This window comes from Micropterus dolomieu, linkage group LG08, assembly GCF_021292245.1.
Source record: "Micropterus dolomieu isolate WLL.071019.BEF.003 ecotype Adirondacks linkage group LG08, ASM2129224v1, whole genome shotgun sequence".
Classification (NCBI taxonomy): Eukaryota; Metazoa; Chordata; class Actinopteri; order Centrarchiformes; family Centrarchidae; genus Micropterus; species Micropterus dolomieu.
Genome location: NC_060157.1, coordinates 30553476 through 30579687, shown reverse-complemented (window position 1 = coordinate 30579687; position 26212 = coordinate 30553476). Strand labels below are relative to the sequence as shown.

At 38.7% G+C, this 26212-nt stretch overlaps 1 protein-coding gene across 3 annotated transcripts in view; it reads right to left on the bottom strand.

The window, feature by feature from the left end:
* Positions 1 to 26212, bottom strand: part of hdac7a (histone deacetylase 7a) — a 118540-nt gene that overhangs the window by 91463 nt on the left and 865 nt on the right. Inside the window, exons 1-2 of one of the 3 annotated variants that reach the window (XM_046055739.1) lie at positions 9720 to 9866; positions 8826 to 8891 (exon numbers count right to left, since the gene is read on the bottom strand). The exons of 1 other annotated variant lie outside the window; for it this stretch is intronic. The gene's annotated coding sequence lies outside the window, so the exon portion shown is untranslated. Of the gene's footprint in view, positions 1 to 8825; positions 8892 to 9719; positions 9867 to 26212 lie in introns of those variants that run through there. One more of the 3 variants, XM_046055740.1, reaches the window with a different exon arrangement.

Sequence of the window (26212 nt, the reverse complement as noted above, 5' to 3'; positions counted from 1 at the left end):
CTGCACGTCCATCACTGTCTGGTTTGGATCTGCCACCAAAAAGGACAGGAGCAGACTACAACGGACAGTCAGGACTGCAGAAAAGATCATCGGTGCCAACCTGCCCTCCATTCAGGACTCATTTCCAGAGTCAGGAAATAGGCAGGAAACATCACTGCAGATCCATCTCACCCCGGACACAACCTGTTCCAGCTTCTCCCCTCTGGTAGGCGCTACAGAGCACTGTATGCCAAAACCAACAGACTTAGGAACAGTTTCTTCCCACAAGCCATCACTCTGATGAACAGCTGATTTCTGACTCACGGTGTCAGGAACTATTCTTGTGCAATAACCCAGTAACTCTGTCTCTAATCAGCCACCTGTTTACTGGCTAACAATTATTATTTATTCACCATTCTCTATTTGAGTGCTGTTCATACTGTTATATTGTCATATTGTAGATACTGTATACCAAATCCACCTACCTAAAGTCATTACTCCCGCACAAAATACTTATTTATTCCAGCATCCTTTGCACTATGCTTCATTGCACTGTGTACATGTGGACATGTATGCATGTATATGTACCTGTCCATACTCCTGCATCCTTTGCACTCTGCTCACTGCACTATTTGTTAATATGTGTATATTGTTTTTGTTCATAGTGTGTATATTTGTGTTGTCTTTTTCCACCCATGTTTTTGAAGGTGTGTCGGAGTAGCCGCTTAGCGAGCGTTATATGAGGCTCATTTAGCTTTCATCCCTGTGTCATCACAGGGATGAAAGGGAAGCGGCGGGACTACAAACGAGCTGTTTTCAAGAAGTTCAGAGCAGAGTTTTCTGTGGGAGGTGGGAACTCCCTTTGGGGTGGACTTTGAGCTTTTTCACAAAAAAGGTATATAACTCAATAAGGGAGAGGGAAAAAGCCAAAAAGCATAATACCACCTCTTTAAAACAAATTATTTTATAATCACTGCAGTGTTTGCTGCAATAGACCTAAAAGTGGCTATATTTAAGATGACAAATCAACTTCAATATTTCTCTTTCTAAATAAATAAATTCGAAAAAAACATATACAGATAACATAAATACAAATAAAAGTGAACAAGGTTTAGCCTGCCTAAGCATGTTAAATGCAACATTTGGCTGACCCCGGACCACATGTGCGCCGTGGCTGCCGAAGGTAATCGCAGCCATTCCAGTCAATGCTTGTGCTCACACCAGAAGTGTCACACCACGTCCCAGAAGTGTCCCAGAAGCTGCGCGGAGAATAGGCAGCCAATCTACTTTTGATGGAAGCCGCATCAAGCAGCACAAAGCAGATGAACCAGGAAGTCAGACACAGAAACGGCATAGAGAATCTTGTCAATTTTCAAAATGAAATACCATGTGCAGACTCCCAATCATATTTCAATAATAAACACAGTTAAAACAGACAAAAAAATAAACAATTTAATTATGTAGCCTACTTAACCGTGGTAGAAGCACCAAAACCATGGATAACTGACTGGTTTGCCTTATGTCCTCCTCCTAGGATTATTCCTAATTTATTGTTAATTTATAATTTATTCTCACTCTCTCTCGCGCTATATATATATATATATATATATATATATATATATATATATATATATATATATATATATATATATATATATATATATATATATATATATATATATAGCATTATGCAGACAAGTTGCACACTAGTTATGAGCTTTTATGGTATTACAAAAGATTCATATCTTCAAGAACTTCCAAACCTAGGTCACATTCCAGTCCTTAGTCCTGCAGCTTTGTGCTATTCTCACTCTAGAAATGAGCTGTAGACACAAACAAACAAGATTCTTTGAAAAATACATGTAATTAGGGCTGGAACTAAAGTTTAATTTTCTTATAGAATAACCTGTTGATTATATTCTTTGTTAAGTGTCATTTAATTTTATGGACAACATGACCTGTTAACGTGAAGATTTTTTAGAATGAACCAACATCTCTAGCAGACTGCAACTAACATAGAAAAACAAATTTGGTTGCAAAACATTAATGAACTAAAGTGTATGTGTGACAGCTCACTGACATCTGCCTCCATCTGTTACTTCTGCCTTATTTCAATTTCTCCTTCTTATTTTGTATTTATGTTCATTTCTTGGTAAAAGTTAACATGTTCCAGGAAGGCAGCTTCATGAATATGCACAGTCACACTCGGCTGTCTGCACGCACAACAAAGGAAGAAGGCATTAACATTCCTTCACATGCTCTGCACACACAGGTCAGGGATGAACACACAGACACAGACAAAAAAGAATCCATACATAAATATAGTCATGGAGTCATGGACAATTCGAAGATGATACTGAAACATGCACATATGGATGTGTGTCCCTTTTACAAACACTTGATGATGCCCATGGCCAGGGAGCAGAAAATAACGTCATGATAGGACATTCTTTGCATTTAAAAATGGTGCAAGTTGCTCTTTAACAATAATTACTATTTGTTACACATGAATTTGTACAGAACAAGACTACGTGCACACTGCAGGCCTTAATGCTCAATACCAATTTATTGCTGATCCTATTTTTTCATTTACTATTCACATTATTTTTTAAATGTGGCCCATATCAAACACGGAGGCTATGTGTTATTTTTTTTCCTGCCAAAGTTTCGACAACACTGCCTCTGATTGGTTAGTACTTGTTGCCTCCGTTGGTTAGGGTTGGTTAAAATTAGGGTTAGCAGTTAGTTATAATTTGGGGATTCTAGTGAAAAATGGCAGGTAGCAGCAGAAACTACACTAAGCCTACCTTAATTTTGCACGTGTTCAGTATATTAAAGTAAATTTTGGCTGTGTCAATTTAGATTTTAAGAAATAAAATTTTGGTAAAGAAGCCTAATAAAGAAGTCCTGTGTGTGTGTATGTGTGTGTGTGTGTGTGTGTGTGTGTGTGTGTGTGTGTGTGTGTGCATACAAAGGACAGTCTGCATGCATATAATTATGCATTGTCTCTGTCCTCCACTTCACAGAGTTGTTGAAATTAGCTTGAATCTGGAAAAGTCATTGGAGACCATTCATCATAAACACACACATTCACAGTCAGATGTAAAGGCAGGAGTCCATCCAGATGGGAGGAGATCGCATTACAGCTGCAGTAACAACAAGCTATCTGATGCGAGGTCAGTATCAGTCACCTTGGTGATCTGGAGTGAATGCGAGCCGTCCATTACTCTCTGTTGAGCTTAAGGTCAGACAATATCGAAATACAGCGATTACTCTGTCGGAAATCTCTGGATTATGGCTAGACTGATATATGGGGCCAGTATCTGACTTTTATCAGATATCAGACTGTATCATCCCCGCCAACAAACATGTGTCTACATGTATATGCTTGGTGTATGATAGAGAGCGATGTCCAGAGGGTGATACAGACTGTGGCTGGAGGGCAATTCATAGTTTTCACAAAAGCCGATTAATTTTATTTGGATCACTGCTCAAATCAAGAAAAAGATAAATATGGACACAAACTTTAAGTGTTTGGCACCTGCGATTCATATACAGCAGCCGCTGCTGTATTTCAGCCATTAAAAACTGCAAGATCCCTGCCAGCACTCGACTGTGGTAATGTTTACGTTTACCTTGCAGGGAATCCCTCACCTAACACAGCTCAGGCTTGTCTCCTCGTCCATTAGTGCATCCGATAGCACAACAACAAACCAGCATTTTGGCAACGCAAAAGTAACAAACTCAAAGTAACAGTGTATCACTTGCTTCCTGGTTGGGGGGCAGCAGAAAATAACGTCTTTTTTGCCCTCCAGGGGAGTGTTTTCCTTGTAATGTGACGTCACGTGAAAACTATGAATAACAGACCAATTACCCAGCTGACCACAGCAAGGAGCCTTTAGATCAAAGGTTAAAACAACATGAATTGATTTGACACACCAATAAAACATTAAGGACAATGTTACCTCAGGCCACACCACATTCACTTACACACAGTCTCTCTGTCCCATTTATACCAAATATGTGCAGGCTGATACACAGAAACAGAAAAACACACTTACACAATTAATAGACATGAAAGGTGGAAAACTGCATACACATACACAGCCTTGTGGCACTGTATTCGTGTCCCGTCATTAACATAATGCATTCCCTAGCCCCTTAACCTAATTCTAACCTGAACCCTATAACCAAGTCTTGACCATTAAAATGCCATTTAAACTTGTGGGGTCCAGCATTTTGGTCCCCACAAACTGCCGGACCCCACAAGTACAGTAGAATGTAGGGTTTTTGGACACTATGAATATAGTAAAACAAGACCCCTCAACACACACTCACAGGCACACACAGCACTATGGGGCCCCTTGGAGAGTATTATATAACATTACCCCTGACATATCAAGTGATTTCACGCACCTAGAGGCAAGACAATCAAGCCATTTGTTCAGGGCAAAAATAGCCACCTCCTTCATTGCCGTCTACTATAACTATCATTACAACCACTACTGTGTCTACAATGCAGTTTGGCTTTAAGAGACCTAAAAATTTTAAACAACCATCATATATCCATAGAGGTTAATATAGTTGTTGATGACTATAGTAGGTCAATCAATTTTGGGGCAGCTGCTGGGATTTAATGACTTTATATGGTTTTGGAACCAAAGCGCTATACATTGGAATTGGAAATTCAAGATGGAACACAATTTATTGTTGAATAAATAGTGTAGTAGCCACAGCAGCAATACCATTCCAGTAGGTTGTTTCATGATGTATTACATCTGTACTCAATGAACTCTAAACCTGTTGATTAAATGTTAAAGCTAGGTCACAATTTAAGATAAGATAAAATAAGATATAACTTTATTAATCCCCCATAGGAGAAATTTCGGTTGACATAGCAGCACAAAGGAATATAAAAGAACAGATGCGGTATTGTAGAATAAGTAACATTCAACGTATATAAATATATATATACACTGAAAACACACTATATGCGATCAATACATTAACATTCTATGTATCCTAAGTATTAACACACTGTTTACACTGTACAATCATTATTAATTATTTATAACCATTTACAACCAGATAAATGTCTGAAATATAATCAGGAATTGTCAGGAAACAGTTTGGTGCAAATGAGCCTACAAAATGCTTTGAATTTTTAAGTCCGAAGCCGATTTCGATATTTGAGGATTTTAAAATCCGATATGCTGATATATCGCCGATATTTTTTCCCCCCTTATTTTATGAAACACACAACATAAACAAAGATTATCCGTAACATTTGTTATGTTGAGAGCATACCAAGATATATCTGAATTGTTTTAAATTATTGAGTACTACTACTAATGAACATTAAAGTAAATAGTGTATGTATTGTGGGGGCCAGTGAAATAAAACTATAAAAATTACCAACATATATATATCAGATCTCATGTAATTTCTATAGTAATAATGATAAACAGGGCTCTCCAACATAGGAAAAAATATATATATATATATTTTTTGTCATGCAATAGTTATATCCTTAAATATAATCGGCCACAATGACTACTTTCTGCTATGTAGCATACTCACATCTAGTTAATGCCTTTACCAGCACTCTGTTAATTCTATCCAAAGCTACGAGGAACCAACACCTGGCTCTAAAACATGCCGTCTTATGATACAGTGACCCAGAGAAAATGCTGCTGTTGAATGCATCTAATGCTATGTGACTGTCTTCAACGAGGACCTGCAACTTTGAGATTTCGCACAAACGTTTCAAAGTTGTAAGTGGTTCGAGATAACTTTGTTTGGCAGGAAGCCATGTTAGATACTTGTTCAGCTCATGTTTATTAACATGTTCCCTCTGGTTTAATCATTTCTGACACGTTAACTGTAACTACAGAAAAGCAGCTCGCAGATATATTTAGAATACGTTAAACATTATAGTTTAACTGCTCATTAATGTTAGCGCTCCACTTATAAACATGGCATTAGCTAGTTTTGTGGCTAATTTAGCAATGTGCAGCATTAGCTGCTGTAAGTGATGATAAAGAATATTTAGAAGTAATGAATTAGGAAAAAATGAGAGGACAGTTTGTAGATTTATTTCTCAATCACGTTTGTCAACAGCGTAGCCTCCACCACTCACTCACTGTTACATTAAACAAACCGCTGTGAGCTGGGAGAGGGCAGAGAAAAAAGGGAGTTACCAAGTTTGGTCATGAATGTTTTCAGGAGAGGAGAAATAATGACAGCTATTTTTATTATTATTTAAGTCATTATCTGAGTAGGCAAACTACGCAACACTCATAACATGAAGGAAGGATCCAACTCTCTGTTTCTTTTTTAATAGTCATGAATCGGCTGTTGTTAACAGCGATGCCGATTTATCTGCAAGTATCTTTTATCAGACGATGATATCTGCAAAACGATGAATCGGTTGGGCTATAGACCTCAACCTCTTCAGGAAGAACAGCCTGCTCTGTCCTTTCCTGCGGAGGGTCTTGGTGTTGTCTGTCCAGTTCAGTTTTTTGGAGTTTCACCCCTTAGAACTTGTAGGTATCCACCATCTCTACTCCCTCACCCCTTATTACGACATGGGTTTGGGGCCTCTTGCTGCGTTTGAAGTCCACCACCAGCTCCTTGGTTTTTCCTGTGTTGAGCTGGAGGTAGTTTTATGTCACACCATCCAATGAAGCTCTCAATAAGGTCTCTGTACTCCTTCTTGCTGTTATCTGTAATACAACCGACGATGTAGGAGTCATCTGAGAACTTATGGAGGTGGCTGAGAACTTCTCGGTCCGGCCAGCGTTGTTGAGTTAAATCTGTTGAAAAACTGGTTTAATTCATTGGCACGGTCCTTTGTCCACTCTGCTGCTCCTGCTGGCCTGTTCATGGCTGTGATGGTCCTCAGCCCCCCATCCCCCCCACACACACACTTCTCTGGTGTTGTTCTGCTGTAGCTTCGCCTTGATCCTGTTCTGATAACAATCCTTAGCCTTCCTCAGCTCTCTCTTCAGCTCCCTCTGGCTCGCTTTCTTGGCCTCTTTGTTGTCCCTTGCCATTGTTACTATTTACTTTTTAGAAGCATAATAATTTGTCAATTAATAGAGAATATAAGACAATATAATCAACAGATTATTCTATAAGAAAATTAAACATGAGTTGCAGCCCTAATTACATATATTTTACAGAGAATCTTAGAGAGAGAGAGAGAGAGAGAGCTATAACAGATGGGAGACCCTACATGCAGAATTCTGCAGAAACATCCTACACATTCAAAGGGAGTCTCCTAGAAATGTGTGTAGGGCAGAATTAGGGCGGTTTCCACTGATAATAGATACCCAAAAATGAGCACTAAAATTTCTGATGCACCTCAGATCAAGTACCCAAGACTCCCTTCAATTAATCTTGTTATGTCATATTAAAATGTAAACTTGATTTTCAAATTGCTTTGGGAACGTTGTTTAAATGAAACATTCATGTCAATAAAGGACACTGAACTTAACAGAAATTCACACACTAGATCACACACTACACGAGCTGACAACGGCTGTGTCGCGCGACGGCTGGTTTCCAAACCACGTTTTGTCAAGAAAACTCATGTGAAATGTGAAACGGGAAATGGCACGAACCCTGTTGTTTGTTATTATAAAGATAGCAATTATAAAGACAAAGAATATGGGTGAAAGAATGGATTAGCACACCAGCCTCCAACTTCAGAGACAGCTGGCATCAGGACACTGAGCTTGTTATGTGTGTATTTGTGTGTGTGAGAGAGAGTAAAGAGAGAGAGATTAGAGAAAGAGACAAAGGAGAGAGAACCAGTGTCAGTTGCACGGAGTGAACAACACACATGTAACCAAACCCTACAGCCATGGCCATGACCTCACCAGGTTTTTCCACAGGCACACACACACACACACACACACACACACACACACACACATGAACACACAACATACACAGGGCACATAGCAGGGCAGCTAGAGCCAGCTTCCATTCAGAGTCATGCATTGTAATCCTACACAGTGTGATCACACAGGCATGCTTCACAGTGAAGAAATGCAAATCTAAACTAAAAGGCAAGACACAAAGAAGCAGCCGGTTATTTGTTTCTGATGGGTGGAGCCGCTGATCAAATGAATTTTGATCTCAGGTTGAAGAAGAAACCTTTGAGTGTTTCCCATGTGAGTCATATCTAACCATACTGAATTGTGATGATGTTTCTAAAGTTAGTTCTGAAAGATAGTTGCTGTGAAGTAAATCCTACTACTGTATAGTAACACCATTGGCAGATTTTTACATTTCCTGCAAGACTAATTGCAATTCAGGATTAAATAACTTAAAAATAACTACAACTTTATATTTTTATGTGTTGGCCACAGCTAGATCAACATATAATAACAGCTCATGTGTTAAATTTAACTGTCACACATTTTTGTAGGACTTTTTGACATATAATTAACTACCCTTCCACGTGACCTGCAGCAAACCAGATTTCTAAACCTACACATGAAAAACACAGCAGGCATAGGACGCATTTCCAGCTCGGCCAACACCTGTTTTGTACTTTACTGCAGTTCTCTGAGAATCAAACAGCTTAGATCACCCAAGCTGTGTTATGTGTGTGTACGCTATTAAAACATTTTTTAACAAAAATGTACAAGAATACAAGATGTTGTCCTGAGGCGGTTTACTTCAGACATGCAGCCTTTTTCCACATGAAAGTTTCAGCGCTGATGGCTGTGGCCTAATTTCAACACATTTAAGAAAAATATAAGTGACCCACAAACAACTACTTATTAGGTTACAGTTGGTATTTAGTAAATATTTTTTTAGGTTAAAACTCCTACCTGCCACTGCATAAAATTTTGTTGTCCTGTCTGTCTTTATGATGTTCCCAGATGTGCTGATTCCATCTGTAGAGATAAACAGTTGCAATAAAAACATTAATAAATAATTAAAACAAGTGAAATTGACAATTGGCAACTCTGAGCTGGCCACCAAAAAAATTGTCCCAGAGAAGGTGTTGCAAATCCCACTGGCAGCCAAAAGAGGCAGATAAAAGTCAGAGAGAGAGAGTTAACTCCAAAATAATATTTTCTCTCAACCCAATTCTCTGAGTGCTGCTTAACATCTTTTCCGCAGCAAAAAGCTGACTGAGTTCGAACACAAGGGCCAAAAACAAAATAGTGTTTGAATAATATCTCAGAAATGACTGATATGAAATTACAGGTCTGTGGCCTCAAATTGGTTAAACAAAAAGTTTAGGAAAACAAGCAATAACAATATTTCTGCAGAGATTTACGGCGTGTCCCTTGCACTCTGTCGGCTATCAGAGTGACTTTATCCTACTTATTCATTCTTTCATCTGTTTGCAACATCCATCTGGAAACATCGTGTCTATGATAAAGAAGTAGTTGTGACTCTAAGGTAGTTGTAGACACGCAGGCTGCGTATCACTATAAGAACGCTAAAATAATTACAATGGCGAAAAAAGTTTATATGCAGGATACAGTTTTCCGTTTTACTATAAGAAAGAGTTCTGACATACTTGGGCGTTTCACTTTTGAGCGCTCGTGAGCAATTAAAAAAGACCAAACACCTGCACAGGTAGCTTAAAGTTATCACCCATAACTTTTCTTAGCAATGCAAAACTCTGATATTTTAGCAGCACATTTAACAAGTCAATTAACAAATTTCCAGCTATTTCCACATCAGACCTTGTTACCACCAGTGTTGCCTACCGTGTGAGATAGATCCCGTTAACACCTAACAGAGTCTTGAAACAGTCTAAGTCCAAACACTTGAAGATAATCCATCTAAAGAAATCTTTGAGCATCCAACAGAGCGAAAACCTGACGGGAGGTGATGGTGAGCTCCGCTGGTGTTAGACAGTGCAGGAGAGGAGGAGGAAAAGAAGAGACTTATCGGAGGCAAGTTGCAGAAAAGAAGGTCCGGCCCCTCTCCTGCTGACAGAAATAGGAAGCAAGGCGGGCCCCACCAAAAATAGCCTTGACTTCACACAAACCTTCAGGACTATTGTTTGCCTGCAGTGACTGATTCCCATTGGTTGCACACTGCACACAATCTGCCTTTGGTTATAATTTGTACAACACAGTCTTAACATTGTTCCTACAGTGTGGGGACTTCAGTCAATTAAAATAATGGCATCTACACTGTGGCTCCATCTGCTGTCAAAAACCTCAAACCCAGCAATGTTGTAGTGCCAAGCAGAGAGATGTGGTTCTTGGGTCTTGATCCTCCAGGGGCCATTTGGAGAGCCCCAGAAGAACATGAGCCAGTTTAATTCACTTTTCACACCATTTAGTGCTAGCACTCAACTTCCCATATTTTTTTGCTTTTATTTTTGTCAGTGTGTAACAGCATTTAGAAAAGAAGAAAAAAAGACCAACATGTGCCACACAAGATGATGATTAGTGAGCCTGCTGCCTAAAAGCTTTAAAGGAACCTCCATCATCTACAGTACTTAGTTGCAATGGTCTGGTTTGTAATACACTGCCATTATTTGTCCAATGTATTGGTTTCTGAGCTTGTATCATGCAGTACATGACATAATGTATACAGCAAAAAAAACATTGAATAGTTCAAATGTCTGTTCAGATATTCCTCCCCATAACTCTTGTTGTCTTTGTGTAATGGAACAAGAAAATCTCTGATTACGGTCATGTACCAATGGTGCAAATGTCTAGCTAATGTTTAATGAAACCAATAGCATTAAACAATTATTCTGGTGGGGTTGCACATTAAAACTGGTATACGATATAGGTTTCTGCACAAAACCATGTGCATAAAGGCTACAAATATTCTCAGAAAACAAAAATCTTCTCTTGAACCTAATTTGGTTTCCTTTTTATTTTTCATTTCCTGCCAATATGTGCTGGTGCCTATGACTGCAGTTTTCTTAAATGTTACTCCAATAATTCACAGATCTATATGAGGTGTTGGCTAAACACAATCAACAAGTAAACTGCATCTGCAAAACAGATGCTTTTAAAACACCCTGCTGACTAATTAACAGTTAATAAAAGTTACAATTTGTTTAGTTTCATGCTAACAGTTATTTCACGAGAGCTATAAAATCTGAGTTGAAAGACTGGTATTACATTTTTGAATTCCTTCAATACATTTAACACCACTGCAATGTTCTTTTAAATAATATAACAACTTGCATGCTTCCATTTGGTGTAATCAACCACATTATATTGCCTGGTAATATATCTGCAGTAGAGACTGAACAAGTACATTGAGAAATAACTGTGAAAGGACTCCTCAAAATTGTTTTCATGTCCTGAACAACAGTAGAAGAAAGCCCATTGAAAGGCCCCTCATGAGGAAATGTCTGAAATAGTTTCTGTGGGCCTAATAACAATGTCATATATTGTTCAGCTGATTGTACAAATAGCTACACTTGCTACAGGACATTTCATTCACTGAAAGACCTAAACCATGTCACAATAGAGTTGTAATATATGAGATTAAAACTGTAACTAATTAGCTCATATATTGCAGGATTAAAGATTATATCATTATATAATCATAGTTAATTCAATTATGTTACGAAACAAAACGCACCCCTGTACTGTAATATTGTTAGTGATTGGTCTACACAGAATAATGCTGAAAATGTTTGTGCTATTTGGTGAGCAGATCAGATTTAAATATTGAAAAGGAGGATTGGTAAAAGAAGAAACAGCTACAGTGAGCTGTTAGATGAAGAGCTGAGAGCTCTTTCACTGCAGTTTGGTAAACAAGAACAACTAAATTTAATTTAAGGTAAACAACACAGTTCATTGTTGTATCCTGTAGTATGCAAAACTATTCAATTAGATCTGGAAAACCAGATGTAATCATGGTTGCTCACGGCTCAGAGCAGATATTTCTACCATATGGAAAAAGGCAATCCAATTTCTGTAACCATAAATGCTTGGTCCTGTTCAACAATTAACAACAAATACTTGTCAAGGACTTTCTGAAATAATGTATTGAAACTTCTGAAAGGGTTAGAACAAAGGGAATAGTAAAATTGTATTTCTTTTTCAAAAATCTTGTTGTATTCAAGTGCACAGTGTCATAAAGGTTATTTCATTTTATTTTGCAGTTACACACCATTACTGTAGCTATAGATACAGTATCATAAAAGAGTCATGCAAAGTTAGAATATATTATTATAAGTACACCATCATTAAAATGACTGTATTTTAGTTTTGGTTACATTATTATTACTGTAACTATAAAAAAGCGAACCTTCTGTTGTTTTTTTTACAGTAAATTACTTGACAATTACTGTCAGTTACTTAATGTGGAATTCACAGTAGATCTTACAGTGTGCAGAGAAGAAACATCAAAAATACTTTATTTCATTATTAAGAGACCCTACAACAGAATGACTGAGAATATTCATAGACAATACATTAGGAGCAGGCTCTGGGAAAATATGTTTGGTTTGCCCTTGTACTAATGGCAGCCTGGAGGTCAGATAAGTTTAAACATAGGTAGGTAGGTTGGTTTATTGTCACAATATAACAAGTTACAAATTGTGTTTTGTAACTCTCTTCTGCTACATAGCAGACAATACACATTAATACAGAATCAATTGTAAAAAAAAATGGTAAACAGAAAGAAACTATAATCAATGGAGCAGTGCAGAGGATGAATTAGAGTTTAAATATGATAGCTTGGGGAAAAAGCTGCTCTGCAGTCTGGTGGTGTGGCAGCAGAAACTTCTATATCCCTTCCCAGAAGGCAGCAGGGTGAACAGGCTGTGGCTGGGTGGGTACTGTCCTTTAGTATCCTTTGGGCTCTGTGTAGGCACCTCACCTCGCCGATAACACTGATGCTCGGGAGATGGATACCAATGATCTTCTGAGCAGTTTTAATCACCCGCTGCAGAGTCCTCCGGTCCTGGGCCGTGCACATCCCATGCCAGTTTGTGATGTTTCTAGTCAGGATGCTTTCTATTACTCCTCTGTAAATCTGACAAGAACTTGGCTTGGGAATTTGGCCTTCTTAAGCTTCCTCAAGAAATACAGTCGTTTCTGAGCTTTCTTCACCAGCGTGGAGATGTGAGACGACCATGTAAGGTTCTCTGTGATGCTGATTCCCAGGAACCTGAAACGGTTCACCTGCACCACCTCAGCACCACTAATGTAGACAGGAGTGTGTGTCTTTATCTCCTTCTTCCTAAAATCAACAATCAGCTTCTTGGTTTTGCTGACGTTGAGCAGTAGGTTGTTCTCTGAGCACCACTCTGCAAGATTATGAATTTCCTCCCGAGAGGAAGTCTCATCATTGTTTGAAATCCAGCCGATGATGGTGGTGTCATCTGCAAACTTCACAACAGAGTTCTCTCCTGGGGGATGCAGTCGTGGGTGTACAGCGGGAACAGAAGGGGGCTGATCACACAGCCCTGGGGGGCTCCGGTGTTGAGCACTAGAGTGGAGGAGGTGTGTCTGCCAATATGGTCTGACTGGGGTCCAATATCCAGTTGCAGAGTGTTGTATTTAAACCCAGAGTGCTGAGTTTGCCGATCAGTTTGATGGGGAGATTGTGTTAAATACTGAGCTGAAATCCACAAACAGCATTCTGATGTAGGTGTTGTTTTTCTCAAGGTGTGTGAGGGCTGAGTGGAGGGCAGTGGAGATGGCATCCTCTATGGATCTGTTGGTTCTGAAAGCAAACTGGTGAGGGTCCATGCTGAAGAACCAGTTTCTCAAAGCACTTCATCAGAATGGGGGTGAGTGCCACAGAGTGGTAGTTGTTCAGACTAGACTCCTAGACTACAGACTTTTTAGGTACAGGAATGATAGTGGCTGTCTTGAAGCAGGTATGAACCCTATCCTGAGACAGTGAGATGTTGAAAATGTCAGTAATAACGTCAATTGGCACAGGTTTTTAGTACACGGCCAGGGATGTTATCAGGCCCAGCTGATTTACTCATATTCAATCTCAGCAGGACTCTCCTCACATCTGCTGTGGATGCTAACAGTGGGCGGTCCTCTGGAGGTGGAGTAGACGTTACAGCTGACTCCTTGTGTTGAGGAGATCAAAGTTCATCTGGTAATGTGGCCTCACACATGACGGGAGAGCTCCTGCTTTTGTAGCCTGTCATGCTCTTGATGGCCTGCTACATATCTTTGGTGTTGTTGGTGTTGAGGTCTCTCTCCAGGAATGTAAACAGCAATGAAAAAACACTTGGAGAATTCTCTGGGCAGATAGTATGGACGACATCTCAACATTAAAAATTCCACATCTGGTAAACATTGTCCATCCACTTTAGCTGTGTTTGAGTACCAAGCATTAGTTATGTAGATACACAGTCCTCCTCCCCTCATCTTACTGGACTCTAGTGTCCTGTCTGTGCGGAATAAACTCCTCCCGTCAAGTGTGACAGCTTCCTCAGGCATGCTGCTGTGCAGCCAGGTGTCTGTGAAGATGAGGGCACAGCAGTCTCTTCTTTCCTGTTGCTGAGCGAGCCTTAGTCTTACTTCCTCAATTTTACTTTCCAATGACCGGACATTAGCCAGGAGTAGGCTGGGGAGTGATAAAGTCTTTGGTCCGAACTTATTTAGTTCCTTTCTTCCTTCTCCGATGTTTCCTCCGGCTTGTCTGCTTGTTTTGTCGGGAGATGCCGTTACTAGCTATCGTTTCCAGATCTGCTGCACTCAGTCCAGTCCGCACTTTATTTTCCAATATTGATTAATGTATTTCTGTCATAGGTGATCATAAAGCAAATTGCAATATAGCAAAAATTAAGGGAGCTACTGATCGCTGCGTTTATGAGATTTGAAGATTTTTGTCAGTCCATTCTGAACATGTTATAATTGACACCTGTTGTAATAATGCTTTTACGCGTAGTAAAAGGCCATAAATTATCCACAAAATTTTGACATTGCTGATACAGATCTTGTTTTTTCACCTTCTGACCACCTAGCACAGGGTACCCTGAGACCATGTAGGAGGAAGTAGAACATCCTGTCTGTGTAAGCCACGGTGTTCAAACACACACACACACACACACACACAGTACATACGTTACTGTGGTAGCTTACGTCAGGACTATCATCTTGTCAGTTTTCTGGTCCAAAGTCTTCCTAGAATCAAGATGCTGTTTTGCTATTAGCCACTCACACTGTGTCACGTATATCTTTAAAACGCATCACATTTACTGAAGTGTGGTTGTCCTCAGTCCTTTCACTGTTTAATCATTAAGTCTGTAACATGCATCACAAAACCAATCCCAAAACCTTCATGAATTAATTATCCCAAAATGAAAATGTTAATAATTAGAAGAAATTAAAAAAACTAAAGATAAACAGCTGCAGTAATTATTCATGATCGTCTTAAAAATAATTCTCTATGAAATATCCATTTTTTATATATATGACAGAGATACTGTACTATTCAAATAGGGTTACTTTTTCTGAAATTAAATCTGCATAGTACAATTTTAAACTTTTTGAGGCAGAAACTGACATTTACACATAGTATGAGTTTCAGTAACACTTCTCAGTGTTTTCTCCCACTTTCAACCGTCCTTTTGTTTCCACAGAGCAGAAGCGGGTGTGTGTGTTTTATCCTTTTTTCCGATCTCGCCATCAGCTAGGTCAACAACTGATGTTTCAGACCAATATTGAAACCAAGAAGCGTGTGTCTGTCTACTGCTGGTGGAGCTGAATCGTCCGCTCGCTCACCCTCCGGTGCCTCTGTGAACAGGGGGAACCCAGCACCGTTCCCAGAAACCCTCAGTGTGTAGGTGTATAGGGCTACATAACTGTGTGTGTCTGTGAGTTTTTTGTGTGTTGCATTGTGTGTGTCTATGTACATTGACATAAAGTGTGTGTGCAAGCGTATATATGTGTGTGTGCATGTGGTTAGTCCATTCAATTACACAATCTACCATGCAGTCTGAATCATATCCGGTTTCGAGCTGAAAATAACAAAACCACAGGGTGACAGAAAAGCAGCACAGCAGGCAAACGCCCACAGGCACAGAATAATACATACATATACACAAACACACATACACGCACACAGTCCAGCGCTGGTCACTTTTTTTCCACAAACAACATCTATTTTATCTAAAAAGAGCTGTCTTCTACAGAATTGGTGCCTATTTGCTTGTTTTATCCTCTGATTGTGAAGATTTTAAATAAAAAATACTTACAAAAGGCTGTTAAAGCCTCTACGTGGTGTATGCAACTGTATGAAGTAACTGACAAAGATTATTGATTATCATTATAATGTATTAGTTAGTCTATATCTTAGACCGATATTTACTTATAAAAAACAAATATCGGCTGGTCCTTCCTGTCTAGTGCAAACACAAAGGAAATCCCTGCTAATTCAAAACGGTTACAAAGAATGTGTGCTCAGTATAGAAAGAAACAAATGAAGCTACAGGGCAAAAATGTTGAAATATTTGTAATATCAGTTTTCCGAAACATGACAAATCAAACCTTATTTGTAAATTATACTGAAATGATAGTTAAAAACTGTATACCTGACATTTGTAACTTTTTTGTCAGTACTATATGGGGCAGGATGTGGTCAACTTTGTGCTACATAGTTGCCTCCCACCTGCAGAGATGTGCTCCTGCTACAACACAACATTTGACACAAGAAGTGATCTTTCACAAAATACACAAGTGTCTGCAAAACTAAACTGAAATCCTCACAGAAAGATGATCAGAAGAGGACTGTATAAGGGCTTCATAAAGTATGCAAAAAGTCCTATAGAAAAATTATGTTTTTTTTGGTGTCCGGTGACTAGAGTATTTTCTTTATAACCAAATAAACCAACAAAAACTGGCATTGACAACTAATTTATATTCATTCTTTCATCAAACAGCTTAAACATACTGAAATCATCTGAAGTCACCCACTAAATTAGGAAAACTGCCGGGCTTTCTGAGGGCAAGTGTGTTATGAGTTGCTTGAGTTCTGAGCCTTTTCTGTGAACATTTGTGAGTCTGATACGTTATCTCCCATTTGCGGAGAGTGTGTTGTTAAAAAACCCAGCACATGCCCTTGTACAAACATGAATGAGCCTGTTTTATGTAACATAGAAAGGTATGACACTTATTTCCACTAATTATAAATCACAGTGGTCTCAGTAAGCTGATTTAACACAGCTGAAGTACAAGCATACAGGCACTATTTGTAAAATGGAATTAGCGAGGATGGATGTTTTAGAGAGAAGAAATGAGGGAGAGAAAGAAAGAACAAGGGATTAGACATATAAAGTGACTTAGGAAGAATAAAAGAAAGGCAAAAAGAGAATAAGAGAAGGTGAATGAAGTAGTAGAATCAGTAAGAGAGGGAAAGAAGAGGAGAGATAGGATGAGAGAAACAGAGAGAGGCTGAAAGCACTGTAATAATGTTTGGCCTTGGTCTGCCAGCGGGGTCCTTCCCCTTAAGAAGCCAACAGGAATGCGAAGAATGCAGCATGAGAAGAAAAAGAAGGAGCAGAGGAGAGGGGGAGAAACAGAGGATGGTGATGTGAAAGAAAAGCTAAGAAGTAGAATGAGAAGGAGGAGGAGGAGAAGGAAGGAAAACAGGCAATCCAGAGTGAGATGAAGATAGAGAGAGGGAGGCATGATGAAGGCAGAGAGAAATACGAGGGGGTAGAAACTGAGCAAAAGACTTTTTAAAAAATCTTTAGTGGGCTGAGTAAACACAAGAACAAAGAAGATCAAAATAATAAGGTTGGAAAACATTAGGGAGGAAAAACTCTATTTTTGTGTTTTCATTTTTCTGTATGGGGATATTGATGAATGCATGCAACCATGTGTTTGTGTGTGTTTACATACTTGTATCCATGTGTGCTTGCATGTTTGTGTGAGTGTATCAGGGTGTGGTCAGCTACAGTATTTAACTACACTCGAAGTTTTCGAAATGCAGCTTGGTTTCCTATCAAACGTTCTCAGTGCCAGAAATTTCACACCTGCAATATTCTACAGAAATTATTCTCTTTCCATGACATCTCTTTCAGGAAAGGTCTGCTTTGGTCTTGTGGCAGTCAGAAGATAATCATGAGATACAAAAAGAAAAGACTCAAATTGTGTGTGATCCTCCCGTTTCATGGAAGATAATGTGAAGGTTATTTAAAGAATGCACACAAAATTCCCCTCAAGAGACTAAGCTCACAGAATACATACTTTAAGTGCTGCCCTACAACACCAAAATGCACTAACAAACTGAGTTAGGACCATAATTGGACTTTTTACCATATTAAACATATTTTTGATCGAGTGACGTGGTGATTTTTGTTGTTGTTTTCCCACAAAACAAAATAAGACAGTGGCTCAGTGGATTCATGATGGACATAAAAAAAAAGCTAAGGTAAGTAGCCTAGCTAAACAGAGATACAGTAAGTACCGTCTGTGCTATTAATTCTATTGGAATTCATGTAATATGTGTGTTTAATATATATTTAAATGACATAAATGTATTACAATGTTGATTAATTTATTATATCTAATTTATTATAATTACTAATAGTAGACTAAGGCTGCTTTCACACAATAATAATAACACAACCTCCAGTTATTCTAACCATTTTGTGCATTATTTTAGTAAAGTTAAACCCACTGCTAGCCTTGTAGTCCCATCATTGAAATAGCCCAAATTAGTTCATTTGTATGTGCTAATGTATTTGAGGTGGTTTGTTAACAAGTGAAACCAGACACAAACAAACTATAGCACCTTTTAAATTACATGGTTTGATTGTATTAGTGTTCATTTTGGATTTTATTTTAATCTACTGTGGTCAGTTGTGTGCTGCCTTCCACCTGCAGAGATGTTCTACTAAAACATTACATTTGACAGAATAAAGTGATCCTCCACAAGAATGAAACTGTTTGCAAGATTAAACTGAAATCTTCATCAGAATAAGGACAAATGTAAATAAAATTATGTTTTTTGTGTGTCATGTGACTAGAACTAGATTTTGAACCTCATTAGTTTTTGTAGGCTATGGACTGAAATTACAAATATTTAAAGTAGCACGGATATTTGTTTAAATTTGTAACCTTGCTTATTTGTTCTTATTAATTTATGGTCCCTGATGGATTTTGTACATGTACATGTGTTTGCATGTTTACATTTAACATTTGAGATCTTAATCTTCTTCTGTTGATTGAAAAGAGGATTTTGTAGAAAGGGTTCTGTTTGCTCTGTTAATAGCATGTCAGATGAAATCCATGACCCTAATGAAGATTAAAAGCATCTATATTTTAGGATAACTCTCAAATACACCATATAAATCCTGAAATGTCCCAGAAATAGTTGTTTAAAGACTATTTGTCCAGTAACAATGTTTTCGGTTGTGTGGGGTAAAATAATGTTGATAAATCTTTGCATCTTTAAATGAAGTTCTGACCCAACATCTGTCAAAAACTTCTCACACATAATATACAGACATATAATATATTACATTATCCTGTATACAACAAACAAGACACAATCTTACATTCCCCTACAGCATGTACACGCTTTAAAAACACACAAGCATGTTCATAATGTTTCCACAGTATGTATGTGCCTGTGTGTGTGTGTGTGTGAATAAAGAGAGACAGAGTGACTACCTGAAAAGACTAGCCACATCGAAAGTCTCGGTGACGTGCAGTCCACAGAAAAACAATGGATCGCTGACAGACATTTTCCACAGTAGTAATGTAAAATTACAGTCACACACAGTAAATATCAAAATGAAATTTAGAAGTCCAAAAAGAAACTTCCTTAGCAGACAAATTCATGTAATTAGTGCTACCAATACTTTATACATCTGGGACGTGTACTGCAGAAACACCACAGCAAAGATGCAGAAAAAAACTTAAAGTTGGTAGTATCCAAATGAATTATAACCTCTTTTGTACATTTGATCAGGTTAAACTAAAAGTGAACTGAAGTCAACCCCAGCGACAGCACAAGCAGAGTGTATAATGAAGGGCTGAGGATCCTCTACACACCAAGGATGTTTGGAGTTATGGCAAGTTGTTCAAAACACAGCAACCACAGGAAAATCCCAGGGATATCAACAGCACACACACACACACACACACACACATAAATACAAACCCTCAAAACGCAAAGTCAAATCAAATCAAAACTCAGCCTTTTAACACCCACCATATTCTGAACAACAAGCCTGAGAAGCTTGAGTGTGTGTAGGAAACACCCAGACGAGCCAAAAATAGCTCTGCACTCCCTATCTCTCACTTTCAGTCCCTCTCTCTCTCTCTCTCTCTTTATGTCTCTCGCTTGTGTCACTATAAACCATTGGTAGGAAAAAGAATAAGGTAATGTTCCCATGTGGAAAATATCACCCACTTAAAAGTGTACTTGAATGTGAGAATATCAATATATGATTAAGTGTATGGCAAGAATTATGACTATTTTGGCACAACTGTTGCATAAGGGGAAACGTAAAGCTTCTCACAAGAGGGAAACATTAGTAGGTTGAAATTTGTCTGTTTGTCTGACACATCGAGTTGATGAGGGAAGTCAGACATTCCTTGAGAAAATGGTAGAAACAGAAAGTAACACTGTTATTTAAATTTTTTTCATGTGTCAAATGAAGTTTGTTCAGGATAAATAAAATAAAATAAAACTCTCACCTGCTTTATACATTTAGATCTTAATCGAGGTATATTCTCCTCCATTTTTTTCTTATTTTTAGGATGCTGTCACACCCACAGATATTTTGCTTTGGTCCAAACCATGGTGGCAAATTTGTCAGTTTGTTTGGCTTTAGAATACCCAATTACCAGTATGGCAGGGCTTGTAAACAAAAGTCACAAGTAGCATGTTTACTGGACAGTTTTAGTAACCTATCATCCAGCAAAGTTAGATATTTATAAACAAATGTAATTGCAGTCTTTGTTAAATAAACAAAGGACATTGGTGTGGATGTATTTCTCTGTGGATACCAGCCTCAGCTATATTTAAGCCAACTGATGTGTGCTTAAAGGATAACTCTAATTTATTATAACTTTAGCCTCATTTTCTTAGTTTGGGCCGTGATAGCTTTCGGTATCAATAACACTGTGCTCACTCAAGTAATTGCTGAGATCTGGGAATTTGTCAATATTCCTACAACAAAGTCAGATGGGGCAAGAAACGTGCACTCGGACAACAAGACAGGTTATAAAGAAGCTAGCAGTTTGGCCAGATTATCGAAAGAATATTTGGAGGTAATACACAGCTATGGCAAGTATTGTAAGTCAAAGTTGACGTCTTTAACTGTATAATATAATAACTGTATAATATAATATAATAACTGTATAATATAATATAAATATAATGAATAATAACCTAACTGATCATCTGACTGATTGTGGCTTCATTACCAAACTGCAGCAATTTACTTTCAAAACAGTGACATTTTGTTGGGAATTAATTTAATTCCAATGGAATTGCAGCGATTAGTTGAATCACTCATTGGCTAACTGTCCATTAGCTCATTTTTGTAAGAAAAATTACATGTTTGCAAAACCAATGTACATGCACAATTAAAACACCATCAAGGATAACACCCAAAAAAGTCACAGGACCTATTTCCATTGTGGTTAGATAGTTAGCATAAGGATCTTTATATCTCCTTTTCAATAACCTTTTATTGAACAAAATGATGTGCAATGAGGAACAAATCCAAGGATGAGTAAACAGAGCAGTAGAGAGAAAAAAGGGAGCTATGTCACCACAGCTAGCCCGGCCAGCTAGTGAGTTAGTGGTTAGCTCTGCAAATATAGCCATTAAGTCACCAAACTTCTAGAACCAAATATTTTGCAAAGACACGCAGATTAATTTTGCTGTACCGCTTTCTGGTGTGAATGGACCTTTACTAATAGGAAACACATTTCACAATTGTTAGACATTGTCTTTCTGGCTACGATAAGATACAATAAGATAAACTTTATTACAGGGAAATGTATCTTGCTTGTTGTAGCCCCTGCACCAAGTGGATGAAAACAGCAACAAGTAAAGGATGTATATCATCACACACTATAAAACACTTTATACACTCTGTCTGGTCAAGACACATTAAGCACACACATCTATCTGTCTCTGTCGCCGTTGATTGATGACAGTGAAGTTTCTCAGTTGGGAACTTTTCTTTGGTGTTTTCAGTGAAAGGTTACACCACTCCTCACCACTGTGCCCACTGTGGGAATTCAAGAGGTAGAATGCACGAGAGAGACAGATGGGTTTTCCTCGCAGGATATCCGGTTCTAAGTAGAGCTGCTGGGCCCCGACCTCTGACCTGTTAACCCCTCTTGACCCCTGACCCACTCATAGTTTTGGCTCACATCTTCAATGTGTCCCAATCACCCCAAATTTCATTGTGTTCTTTTAATTTTGCTCTGGCCTCTTTGCTTTCTCTCCTTCCTAACTCCTCTACCATACTCACAGATGTCACTTTAATTCCCCATTCCTTTTCCTCTTTGTCCCTTTGTCTGCTTACCCTCAAACTACTGACATCCTTCTTCTCCCTTCTTATATCCTCATTTGTCCCCTCAACAATCATTCATTCATTGTGTATTTATATATTTATTATGTATTAACATACAGCTACATAGCTACCTTTCATCTCCATCTGTAGCCCAGGTACATATTACCATTTTAGGTACTTTGTTGACTAGGTTGTACTATCTATATGCTTTGATGTTTTGTTGTATTGTACAGTTGTTCAGTGACACAGGGCTATGGTATCAGATTTATGTTGTATGTTGCAAGTGCAATAAAACAAGCAAATTATACTATTTCACACTCACAAATATTGACAGAACTGCCAAAGTCAAAATTCAAGAGTTATACAGGCAGCTGCGAGTGTGAAAGAAAACATTGTGATTGGCAAGAACTAAGCAGCAAGTGCACAAAGCAGCCACCACACAGGAGAGATTTTGCACTTGGTGAGCGCTGGAGGTTACACATGCTCTCACAGGTTAACTCTGCTCTTGAAGTTGAGTTCTGCTTGTGCGAATCAACCTGACTTTTGACAATTTGGAGGAGGAAACCAAGAGTGGCACTGGCCCTCTTATGACTGGACCAAAAAGTCAAAATACCAAACTCAAGGCTTCAAAATACTAGGCCACAAACCAGTGGGTGACGTCACTGTGACTACGTATGCTTCTTTTATACAGTCTATGGTATAAACTTGAAAACCACATACAAGGAAACCACCACTATAATTATAAAAAATGATTTAAACAGGAGTATGACACTCGCTTAGGTAAAAAAAAATCCATGCCCTCAGATGCCCTATTCTTTGTCTTCCCCACTTTCCCTTTATGTCAGCCTTCCACTCTCTCCTTCTGTCTCACTCACACCAAGCCCTCCCACCCTACACTACAACTAAGCGGCAACCTTCCAATTTCCTGGGTGAAGCGAACCCTGAACTAACAAAAATTGCAGTTCATCGAGTGGCCACTTGAGGCTGGCTGCAGAAGGGAGTCAATCGCCATTAACCCCCATGTTAAAATGACCAACTTTACAGCAGAATAAAACATGTTTACAGACTGATACAAAAGACGGTTTTGATGTATATAGCTAATTTTGCCCTTCATGACAAGTGTTATGGGGGGTGAATTTTTTTTATAACTCAGTTTAAATTATATCAAGCCTTCTGCATTATTAGTGGTGTGGCTGCTTTGATTGACAGGTGGCTGCTGCCGCTGTAACTGCTCGCACTCTGTCCGCCGTCTGTAAGCCTCACTCAGCTAATCCAGTCACGGCGCTCTGCTGCTCTGTGGCTCTGCCTGTTTAAGAATTTTGGAGATTTCTTCATGCAAATAACGGACTGATAATGGCATGCTGTGCGGTTTATTGTAGAGAGAGACCGTTCAGGGAGCCTGTGCTCCAGTTGGTGAGTGAAATTCTAGTATTTCTATTTAGGTGTTACAATAATTTTATTTCACAACATCTGAACTCTACTGATTTCAAATTATGATACTGGGTTCCTATCCACAGGTTCTGTTATTATAATTACTGTTACAACACATTATTTTAAGTCATACAAAACAACCTTTATATTTGTAACCTTTTTGATATTGATGTTTTCATGAATGCAAGATATGCTTTTAATTTGTTAAACTGCTTTTGTATTAGGAATAATTTTTGTTATACTAGATATACTTAAAAGAAAATTCATTCATCAGTTTCTTATGTTAATGGAAAGTAGTGTGATCTAAACTTAACAGTAAGTTGTAGTTTACAGGTGTAAATTTTTTTGTAAATTTAAGACAGTATAGATAAACATTTTGCACGTCAGTAAAAAGTAAAAAAGAAAGACATTCACCGAGACATAGTTACTCTATTGTGAAAACCAAAGAATTTTTGCACACTGAATAGTTTTAGCACAGGTATTAGGAGACTTAGGAAACACCTATTCACCACAGGTGCATTTGATGAGCTCTCAGACCTCAGAGTTTGCATCATCACAATTAATGATACCACCTAATTGGCTTCATTATTACTCTGTGCAGGTCATTCTTTGTTTCATCACTTGCCCACAGGTTGGTTTGGATGTGCACAGATTTTTCTGTGTTTAAACTAGACATATAACAGAGCAGCAAACTGCATAATTACTTTTCCATGAAATGTTTTTGGGAGCATTTCACCTTTTAACTTAACGTTAGTCTCCAAATAATCTAGTGTGGCAAATTCTCACTTTTATATATTAAAAAATGTTGAGGCATTTTAAACCTTGTCTAGCATAACCCAAACAGATAATTAAGTATTTTAAGTGTTGCTGTATAGTTTCAGGTTAACTTAACTCCAGTGTAAGCTGGTAACGACATGGCCACAGCCTACCAACAGCCAACCAGACTGCCGAGACTTAACCGAGAAACTACTTCTGCTAACGCAGAGTAGCATATAGCATTAGTTCCTTAGCCTAAGCTAGGCAGGCATGGTTTCAGCAACCAGCTGAGCAATCAGCTCCACCCATGACCCACTTTTTTGCCCATTTCTGGTTATCCGGGAGTGATGCGCAGTGACGCACTGCCAAGATGGCAATGGCCAGCTCCGCCAAAACTGAGCTTCAAAACAGCTCTTCAGAAACCAACAGATGACATCATGGACACTATGTCCATTGTTTTATACAGTCTTTGAGTATAACTGATTAGAACCATTAGCTGATGAATGGTTGTTTGTGTTTTTGTAAGCTCAACAGCACCACCCCCAGCCTGTGTGGCCAAAGAGGGTGATAAAAAAATATTTGCTGCGATTAGAGGAATAATTAACTAATAATCCTCTGATTAACCAGCAAATCCTGAGGTTAAAGAGACAAAGAGTGAGATGCTTCCCAGGTGGTTTCCCATGAAAACCATCAGCAAAGATATAGTGGTGTCATTGTCTGCACAGGTGAAACATGCATCTCTATGTCTATAGCTCTATGTCCCAGTGGACAGAGCGCAGAGTTTGTCCAGAGAGTCTGCATTGGAAATCAACACTTCCTGCTTCCTGTGGCAAGAGGAAGTGCTACCGTTGCTGTCCCCTTATCGCTGGATACACAGGCAGCGAAAAGGGAGGAAGGCAGGGAGGGAGGGAAGAGGAAGAGGAGATGCATATGGAGGGTGGTTAAGCAGGCCAAACAAAGGGAGAGGACTGAAGCTCTGTCCACCTGTTTTTTTTTTTTTTTTGCACTACATGAGCTTGCTGGCAGATATAGATGAGCTGCAGGCAAGGGGAGAAGAGGAAACAGACAGAGTGACAGATATGTCATAAAAAGAAAATTAAGAAAGAAATTGAAATGCAGCATGTGTCTGTAAAAAGAACCAATGCACCAAGTTGGATGCATTTTGCAAGTTACAATCAAAATGTACCCACTTGCACCTTATTATGAAAGCGCAAGAGAGGGAAAACAAGAAAGAAAGAGGGTGTGGGGGATGTTTGGGATCAGGGTGGGGAAGCTTTCAGCACTTGGGATTGTCCCAGATGGACACAAGCCTCTGCCTCCCTTTATAAACAGCCTCTGGTTTTTTTCTCTCCTCCTCTCCCCTCCTTTTCTCTCCTCTTTTCTTTTTTCCTCTCCTCTCCTCTCCGTCAATCTCTTCTTTTCTCCTTTAATGCCAGTTGTCCACATCCCATCTCCCACTTTGCAGAGATTCTGGGTCCCTCAGCAAAAAATATGACAATTGACACTTTATGTTTTTTCATATTTTCTTCTGACAATTTCATCTGCACCCCCCCCCCCCCCCCCCCCCCCCCCCCCCCC